General features: G+C 41.7%; 1 non-coding gene across 1 annotated transcript; it reads left to right on the top strand.

Annotated features, from left to right (window-relative positions):
- Nucleotides 1-9526: 9526 nt before the first annotated feature.
- trnag-ucc (transfer RNA glycine (anticodon UCC)) lies at nt 9527-9602 on the top strand. Its single transcript has one exon. It is a non-coding gene; the product is annotated as a tRNA-Gly (tRNA).
- The last annotated feature ends 414 nt before the right edge of the window (nt 9603-10016 follow it).

Raw genomic sequence — 10016 nt, 5'->3', positions numbered from 1 at the left:
TCCCGTTGTTTTGCTGTGATGTAGTGTTGGTCGTAGAGTCTTATTATTATTATTATTGTCCTTTTAACTGTCTGTCTGTGGTTGTATACTATTTTCTATTGGTTTATAATGTTTGATAGCTGTCTGTTGGCTTCATACATGTATTGATGTTTATCCAATATTACTATTTTTGAACCTTTATCTGCTGGTTTGATTATGTGTGGGTTATTTTTAAGTTGTTGTATTGCCTGTCTTTCTACGTGTGTGAGGTTATCCTCCCTATCTGTGTGAATCTGGTGGTTGTGAAGTGTTCTTGTCTATTCTGATTAGTCTCCTGATTCTACCATCTATCTGGGAGGTTTTAGGTTCCCAGGTAGATGGTAAGATAAATAGTTGGTGGTTGTTGTCTGTGTTGTAGTCAAAGTAGTCCAATAGTTTGTCTTCTATGATATTTGTGTGTCCCTTTGAAGTTCCTCCCAGTCAAATTTGTTTGGGCGAGGGATGAATGTCAGCCCTCTCTCCAGGAGCTTTACCTGTGCTGCTGTGGGTATGAAGGATTTGGAAAGATTCATAATATTAGATGTTGACTGGTCCGCTGCTCCCCTTGGTGGAGGATCTGCACCGGTTATTAGGGAAGGAAAGAGATTATTTCTATCCAGACTGTGGCTTGTGGTTAATGTAAATTTAACTGTCTGCACCAGTGTTGAAAGACGAGGTCTGCTGTGGTGGATGTCCAGTGTATGAGATCTGTTGTTGTGTGAAATGTATCTTGTGGAATCTCTAATAGGGTTGGGAAGTTAGTGGTAATGTAGGCATTGATGAGCTTAAGGTTTCTCTTCTGCTGTGAAGTAAGAAGAGGTGAATGGCTGATGACAGGAATGTATATTGTTGCGTTTGGAAATGTTTTCTTTGCCTCCTTGTGCATACCTGACAACTGTTTTAATGATGTTTGGAATGGGTCGTGATCCTTGTTGTTCAAACCCACCGAGATAACAGTCGCCGTGTCTGTATGTATGGGGGTTTTCTCCAGTACCTTTGTGAAATGATAGAATGTTGCCCCTGGATAACTGTCCACTTGGATGTTGGTTATTGAATGGTGGGATCCGGTTGAGGTTTGAGTCTCCTATGATGAGTGTTGGTGTGTGTCCTTCAATGTTCCAATCTGTCACCTTATAATTCGGCCTAGCTTTGTGATAGAAGGGTTTTTGGGGAGGGTGTGTGGGTTTGGGCTGTGGTTGGGGTTGAAGATGGGGTTGTGGTGGGGATGATGGTGGGTATTTTGAGGCGCCAGTCGTACAGGGGTCCTGGACAGGCAGAGGCACAACGATATTAGTTGTTTGTGGGGGTTCGGATTTGGGAGCTTTGGGGTGTTGCCCATTGTCTTGCCCTTTGATCATCATCATACTCCCCTTGAATTGCCCTTTCCTTGTCTGTACCCCTTGCCTGGCGCCTCCTATGGGTGAAAGAGGAGCAGATGTAATTATGTCTCTTAATAGTATTGATACATTACCCTGTACTCTTTTGGAGTTTGTGTTTTGTTTAGTGGGTGTGACTGTAGGTGTACTGGTTTCTTTTTGACTGTTGACTGTGGTGAACCTGGGCTATGATAGGAGTGGCTGCTTTGGGAGTAGGGGGACCCACTGGACTTTTCCATTTCTCCTCTTCAGTTGTAGGGGTTGATATTCTTACCTCTCCTTTTTGATTGGAAAGGGAAGAATCAGTGAAAGTGGATGTGGAGATGTGTTTTTGAAAGAGTCTGTATGCGAAGGTTATAGGTTTCACTCAGGGTCGGTTGTTTTCCCAGTGATGGTGTCCGTAGGTATGATGGTTGTCTTTTTGGCAGGGGGCGAGGCTTTGATAAAGGTGGAAATTCCTCTGAGAGAGGGGGCACTGGGGTTGGAGTTGGTATCGTTGGTGGGGAAATTTGTAGTGGGGTGTGTTCTATTGCTGGAAGTGTATGTGGTTGGTCTCGTATTGTGTTTGTTGGGGTTAGGGGTTGGGTTTTGAATTGAAGTAGGGTTAAAAAGAGACTGATTTGTCTTGTGGTGCGCAGGCCTATTGCTGTGTACCCCTCCAATCTGAATAAATTCTACTGTTAAAATCCACTAGATTGACTCCTAAAAACCTTTACAAAATGTAAGTAGGTTAATATTGCTTCTAAAAATGATAGTCTGAGTGGTTATCTAGGACCATGAAGGGACTAAGATGTTAAAATATACAAGGGATCAGGGGATAGATGCTTTATTAGTACATATGCAGTTATAAGCCCATTTATCTATAAAAGTGCTATAAGGTCAAGTGCTGAGTTGTAAAAACAAATTCAAATACATACAAACAAAAGGAATAAAACTATAAATAAGCATGCACCTATTGAATATAAGAAACCACACAACTTTATTTATTGTGTTTTTTGTTTTATGGTGCATCCTTCTTCCCGCTCCTTGAGAACCCTGTAAACAAGTGCTGTCCCTTTCAATGGATCCTATCTGATCTTGTTAAAACCGCTCATTCAGACCGCTGGGTGTAATTGTTTGTAGGTCTCTTATCCACCTACGTTCCACTGCCTTTCGCCGCCCACTGGTCCACCCAGAACACGACTGTAATCCTGATATATTGAGGTAGGTGACGGGGTGATCCTGGAAATGAGTGACTAGTTCTGTGTGTAGATGGGCCCGTTTGATATTGTATAGATGTTGTTTAAGTCTATTTTCTATTGTATACTGGGTTTCCCCAATGTAGTGTTTTTTTTTTGCAAAATGTGCACGTGATTATATATATGACATTTGGAGTGTAGAGTGAAATGGAGTCTAAAACTGGAGTGGAGGTCATACTGTATGAGTTTGAAATGAATTTTCTTTGTCTGAAGTGGGCCGTGTAGGGTTTGGGTGGTTGTGGGGGCTTGGTACTGTATTTAGCTTGGATGAGGATGTCTTGGAGACTCTTGTTCCTTCTAAATGCTGAGATTATTCTATACGGCTGGAGGGGGGTGTGTGCCTGTTGGGTGATGGAAAAATGGTGTTTGAACGCCTGATGTAACGGTCTGATCCTATGTGAGAATGTAGTAACTAGGGGGATGAGAATTGTCTGCTGCTTGGAAGGGGAACAAGAGGAGGAAAGAGGATTGTGGTTCCGGAGGGGGTCAATATCCAAGTTTGTTGTTCTAGGAAGGTTAAGGTTAGGGTTATGGTTAGGGTTAGGGTTATGGTTAGGGTTAGGGTTAGGGTTAGGGTTAGGGTTAGGGATGGGGTTAGGGATGGGGTTAGGGATGGGGTTAGGGATGGGGTTAGGGATGGGGTTAGGGATGGGGTTAGGGATAAGGTTAAGGTTAGGGTTAGGGATGGGGTTATGGTTAGGGTTAGGGTTAGGGTTAGGGGAATGGGGGGATTTGGAACTGTCTCCGGAACCTCTATCATGAGGGTTGAGGTCAGAAAGAGTGATAGACAGACTTGTGTTGTGTGAGTGTGTAGGCTGAATGGGAGAGAGGGCCCCCAAGGTGCTGTTTTTTATTGTTCTGAGGTATCGTTTGGAGTAACCTCTCTGTCTGAGTGCATGAAATAGTGTTTGGATTGCTTTTACCAGATCCTGTTTGCAAGAGGATATCCTATGAAACCGTATAATTTGTGATTTAACGATGCCTCTAAATGTATGTTTGGGGTGGTAACTGTTTGTGGAGTAGAGCATGTGTATCTGTTGGTTTGAAATAAACTTTAGTGCGTATTGTTTTTTGAGACTGATTTATGTGATTAAAGAAGACTGTAGTATCCAAGAAGTGTACTTCACATGGATCTATTATGTATTTAACCTTAATGGACGGGTGATGACTGTTGAGGATGCTAATGAATTCAGTGAGTAGTTGGATATCATGAGGCCAGGCTCCTATAATGTCGTCTAGAAATCTGTAGTAGAATGTAGGTTGATGTGGGCACTTTGCCAATGCCTCTCTCTCCCATTCAGCCATGTAGATGTTTGCATATGCCGGGGCACATTTCTTACCCATAGCTGTTCCCTCCACCTGTAAATAGTGCTTTTCATTGAATATAAAGTCATTGTGTGTGAGGCTGATTTCTAATAATTGTAGTATTTCATTATCTGGTCTATTCCTGTCCGGGTGTGCATGGAAAAGGTTTCTAACCGTCTGTACTCCTGTTGCTGTATTTATGTTAGTGTATAAGCTATCAATATCTATAGTGAATATATATGTTTGGGAGGGAACAACTATGGGTTTGATCTTCTCGAAAGTGATAAGTGTCTCTGAGGTAGCTGGGGTGTCTGGTGGAGAGAGGGTTCATATGATGGTCAATGTATTGAGCTATGTTGTATGATTCACTACTACAGTCTGATACGATTGGCCTACCGGGAGGAACTTCATAGGGAATTGTCCAGGTTTCTGGCTCTTTATGAATTTTGCAAAGCAGATAAAACAGTCGGTCGTGGAGTGTCTGGTCCAAATAGAAAATCTTAGTTTTTTCGTGATGTGCCGTTTATCATAGTGTTTGTATGATTCTGCGCAATTTAGTCTGAGTCTGTGGTTGTAGGCTGTTTCCTATTGGTACATAGTACTTGGTATTGGATAACTGTCTATTTGCCTTGTATATGTATTGATGTTTATCTAGGACAGTGGTTCTTAACCTGGGTTCGATCGAACCCCAGGGGTTCGGTGAGTCAGTCTCAGGGGTTCGGTGGAGGTCAAGACACATACCCGACTCATGTGATGACACGCCCCGCTTGGCCATCATTGGCTGCAGGTGATCACGCAACATCGCTTGGCCTATCTGTGCTGCAGGGAATTTGGCGCGCTCAGTAGTCGAATTGTGACTGTCGTGATGGTACGTTGTGTGATTTCTTTCTTAATATTTTAATCCCTTCATACTAACTATATCGAGCAAAAAAAGAAAGTGGTCGGACGAATATGTACAATATGGATTCACATGTATAACGGAACGTGATGAGAGTCAGCGTCCTAACTGCATGATTTGCAATGCCAAGTTGAGCAATTCTAGTCTAGCACCGGCAAAACTAAGAACACTTCCTTAAGCTGCATGGAGATGGACAATACAAGAACACAACGCTCGCTGAATTCAAGGTGAAGAGCCATTTTTCCAATTAAGAAGGGTTCGGTGAATGCGCATATGAAACTGGTGGGGGTCAGTACCTCCAAGGTTAAGAACCACTGATCTAGGATCACTGTTTTAGATCCCTTGTCTGCCGGTTTCAATATTATGTGAGGGTTGTTTATGTTCTTTTATGGCTTGTCTTTCTGTGCGGGTGATGTTGTCCTGTCTATCTGCCTGGGTGTGATAGTTGTGAAGGGTGTCTTGGTCGGTTCTAATTAGGTTCTTTACCCTCCTATCTATCTGGGACAGTTTAGGTTCCCAGGTTGAGGGAAGGGTGAATGGTAAATGGTTGTCATTTGTCTGATAGTCAAAGTAGTCTAGAAGTTTAAGTCGTCTGATATTTGTGTCCCTATGAAGTTCTTCCCAGTCAAATTTACCTGGGCGGGGAATTAAAGACAACCCCCTCTCCAAGAGTTGGGTCTGTGCTGCTGTGGGTTGAAAAGACTTGGACAAATTCATGATATTTGATAAGGAGGGGCCAACTACCCCCTCCGTTGGGTAATCTAAGAAAGCGACTGGGGAAGAAAGGGAGGGGGAGAGTACAGAGGGTTGGGAGGAAAAGAAGAGTGGTGTGGCTAGGTTGGTCCAAATTGTGGGTAGAGCCTATTCTAAATTTAGCTGCTCACACCAATTCTTAATGAGGTCTGCTATGGTTGTTGTCCAGTGTATCCGGTCTGATGTTGTGAAATTCATCATGGTGTATCTCCAAGAGAAATGGGCCACGTGTGGTGATGTAACCATTAATGACTTTGAGGTTTCGTTTTTGATCTGGTGAAAGGAGGTGTGAGTGGTTAATAATGGGGATGTAAATAATTGCATTAGGGAAAGTGACTCTTGCTTCCTTGTGCATTGATGCAATCTGTTTGATTGAGGTTTTGTATGGGTCATTATCCATGTTGTTTATGCCCACCGAGAGAACCACTATGCTGGTGTCTACGTGAATTTCTGTTTTCTCCAGGACCCTTGTGAAATGGTAAAAAGTTGCTCTGGGGTAACTGTCCACTTGAATGTTTGGGTTATGAAATGGAGGGATTCTATTAACATTCGAGTCTCCCAAGACTAGTATCTGTTTGTTTCCTTTAAAATTCCAATCCGCCACCTTGCCTTTTGGTCTGGCTTTATGGTATGATGGTTTCTGGAGGGTTGCTGGGGTTGGGGGTTGATGCTGGGGTTGAAATTCAAACTGGGGTGGGTATGTTGAGGCGCCAGTTATACAGGGGTCTCGGACTGGCAGTGACATGTCTTTTTGGAGGGTTAAGGTTAGGTTTAAGAGAAAATTGCCCTTCAGAAGGACCAAATACACGGGCACATGTTCTCTAATTCTATTTCTCCTATTGCTGCATCATAATCCTACAGGAAATTGAGAGATATATCCCAAAGGAAGGTGTTATGGTTTATACCTGAAAAAGAACAGATGAGTAACCTAATCCTCTAAGAGGATAAACACCCAGACACTACCCAAACAATACATACTTTCTAATTCCCAGGCTCCTCAGAATACATCTTTATGAAGCGAGGGTTATAATTTAAAGTGCCGATTTAAGATTGTCAGTGTCAAGGTTAAAATTAGGCTCTCATACTCTTGTTTCAGGCCTGTGGGATTCCTGATATCCCCTTTTTGAGTCCCAGGGGGTTAGGGTTAAGGTTAGATTTGAGGCTTGAGTTCAAATTAGGGTTGGTATCAGGGTCAAGGTTTAAGGTTAAGGTTAGGTTTAGGATTAGGGTTAAGGTTAGAGCTAGGGTTGAGATTGCTCCAGTTAAAGGTGAGGTTAAGGTTAGGGTTTGGTTTAGGATTAAGGTTACAATCAAGGTTAAGGTTTTAGTTAGGGTAAACCAAGGGATTAGGCTTGTGGTCAAGTTTGAGACTGGGGTTAGGGTTATGATCAAAATTAAGATTCGGTTTAGGATTGGGATTAAAGTTAGAGCTGGAATTGAGATTGCTCCGGTTGAGGTTTAAGTTCAGGTCAGGGTTAAGGTTATAGTCAAGGTTAAATTATGGATTAGGGTTGAGGTTATAGTTAGAGTTGTTACGAACCGGCTCTGAGTTCGCAACAAAAGGGAGACAACGTGGAGACAAGGAGTAACAAAAATATATATTTATTTAAATAAAGTAACTAAGTAATTAACAATGGCATGTGTAAGTGAGTGTTTTGCATACCTGAATGTAATAATGCAGGGTGTTGAAAGGTGCCAAAGCAAATAACCAAAAAGCCACAAAACTACACAACCAAAAATCAATAAAGTGTCTGTGTGGAGAGAGTCTTCCAATGACTGTGGAAGAGGTGTCTTTATCCTGGCACACACCCGAGCCCAGGTGTTTCCCATCTAGCTGACGACTCTTCCCACTCCACCCACTGGCATCCTAATAAGGAACAAGAGCAAAGAGAAAAAATACAGCAGACAGAGTGGGAGGGTCGTCACAGAGTAAACTGGGGTTAGGATGGTTCAGGTTAGTGTTCAGATCAGGGTTAGAAAAGTTTAGGTCTCTAATACTTTTCATTAAGGCCTGTAGGATTACAAGTACCCAATTTTTTTTTTTTTTTATCCAACACCGCTCCTTGATCTGTCTGTGTTTTAGCGACCACCCCTGGTTAGATTCCAACCCTGCTATTCTTAACTGAGCTACTGGATGAGATCTAAAGTGGATGTATAGTGTGGTTTTAACCGACTCCTTACTTATATGATAGAGATGTTTGAGTCTGGCTTCCAAGGAGTTCCTAGTTTCTTCAATATACCGTTTTCCACATTGTAGACATTCAATTCCATATACAATGTTGGTGGTCTTCAATTGAAATACCTCCCATACTGGAGCCCCTAGACCCGACCATTTATTCTGAATGTATTTTGTCTAAAATGTGATCCACTCCGCCCCGGCTTCTCCCTGAAACCAGAGTGTAACAGCACATCTTTCAAATTTTTATTTAGCCGATATGCTGATATTACTCTGAACTGTTGGAGAATCTCCACCTCCTCCCTCGTCTGCTTAAAATGATCCTTCACTATGGAGTTAAACCTCATAGAAGACTGTGAATATGTGGTGACAAATGGAATAATACATCCATTACTAGTCCTCCCATATATAGGTTCCGTTACAAACATATTGTTCACCTCTACTCTTATAGTGCGGAGGAAACGTTTTGAGTATCCTCTGGGTCTGAGAGCCTTAAAGAATTCCTATAGCCTCCTTGACATGGTTTCCCTGTGTACAAATCCTATTAAATCTAATAAACTGCGACTTTATCAACCCCCTGTAGGTGTGTTTTGGATAAACTGGATTTATGTAAGAGGGAATGGGTGCCATATAAATATTGGCATAGGACCGGGCAAACTTCTTCCCCATAGCTGTACCATGGATTTGAAGAAACCAATTAGAATTAAATTCAGTCATTTCTTGTTAAACTGAGTTCCAATAATTGTAGTAAAGCCCCATCTGGTCTATCTAGGTCTGGATATTTATGGGGAATGTTTTTGATCGCTCTAAGACCCAAGTTGGTGTCAATGTTGGTATACAATGAGTCAATATCAATTGAAAAAAACAGTTTCCTGAGGCACACTAATTTCTTTCAATTTTGTCACAAATTCATACGTGTCTTTAATGAAGCTTTGATGTTTCCGTGACAGGGTTTATAAAATAATCTAAATACTCCGCTATTCTATACGATTCCGAACTACAGTCCGATACAATCGGCCTACCACATGGAACCTCAGAAGGAATGGTCCAAGTCTCAGGAGGTTTGTGAATTTTAGGCAACAAATAGAATTGTCTGGGGCGTGGGGTATCTGGTCCAAATAGGTAAAACATTTTTTTTGGTCTAATGTAATTATTCTCATAAAGTTCTCCTATAATCTGCCTCATTTGTCTCTGGGTCTCCTGCTGCAATGAATGAGTCAGTGGTCTATAATGTTTAGAATTACTCAATTGCCTTTTCGCCTCGATCAAATACTGGGTTTTGTTATATTGGATAATCTTTGATCCTTTATCTGCTGGTTTTATAACTGTTGGAATTCTTACTTAAGGATTTTAAGGATTTACGTTCTTGTTTTGTAAGATTATTTTTCCCTGCCATATAAAACCTAAATGTACTAAAAGAGGTAGTCTCTTTGAATTAAAGTCTGCATCGTATTGGACACTCCCTCTAACTTAGGCTCCCAGTGTGATGGACCAATAAATGGTATTCTTTGGTTATCAGTATTATAATTAAAATGATCAAGTAATTTTAATTTTCTATGATAGGTATGCAGATCCCTCCTGAGTTCGCATGGAGCTATCTTAGTGGGTGTCGGGATAAACATAAGACCCTTCTCCAGGAGTTGCTGTTCTGCCGCTGTAAGTCTAAAAGTAGTCGATAAGTTAAGTACATAAGTGCTGGGGAGTAATACCAAAACACTCTTCCCCTCTTAATAGTTTAACTGGTCTAGCCAGTAGTTAAAAAGGTCCCGTGTGGCTCAGTTGGTAGAGCATGGTGTTTCCAACGCCAGGGTTGTGGGTTCGATTCCCACGGGGGACCAGTACAGGGGAAAAGAAAAAAAAAAAAATTATGTAAACAGATGAAATGTATGCCTTCACTACTGCCTTCACTACTGTAAGTCGCTCTGGATAAGAGTGTCTGCTAAATGACTAAAATGTAAATGTTTACAGCTGCATCTGGTCTCCAATGTATTGGATCGTCCTGCACTGTGTAAATTCTAAGTTTATTCAGATCCAATAGTTCCCTACAATTTTTCTGAATATACTTGTTCAATTGATTCAGTACCTCCTCCTTTTCCCATGGAAGCTCATCTGAAAGTGTATGATAGTAACATAAACCTGTGCACGAGGAAACTTCACCTGCTTTATTCAGTAGCTGTTGCAACTGCTTGACTGCAGTAGTATACTGCTGGTTCAAGCCGTTAACAAGACCCACTGATAGAACAACCTTCTGT

This window comes from Salmo trutta, unplaced genomic scaffold (genome assembly GCF_901001165.1).
Source record: "Salmo trutta unplaced genomic scaffold, fSalTru1.1, whole genome shotgun sequence".
Taxonomy (NCBI): Eukaryota; Metazoa; Chordata; class Actinopteri; order Salmoniformes; family Salmonidae; genus Salmo; species Salmo trutta.
This window is presented reverse-complemented; position numbering and strand designations above follow the sequence as displayed.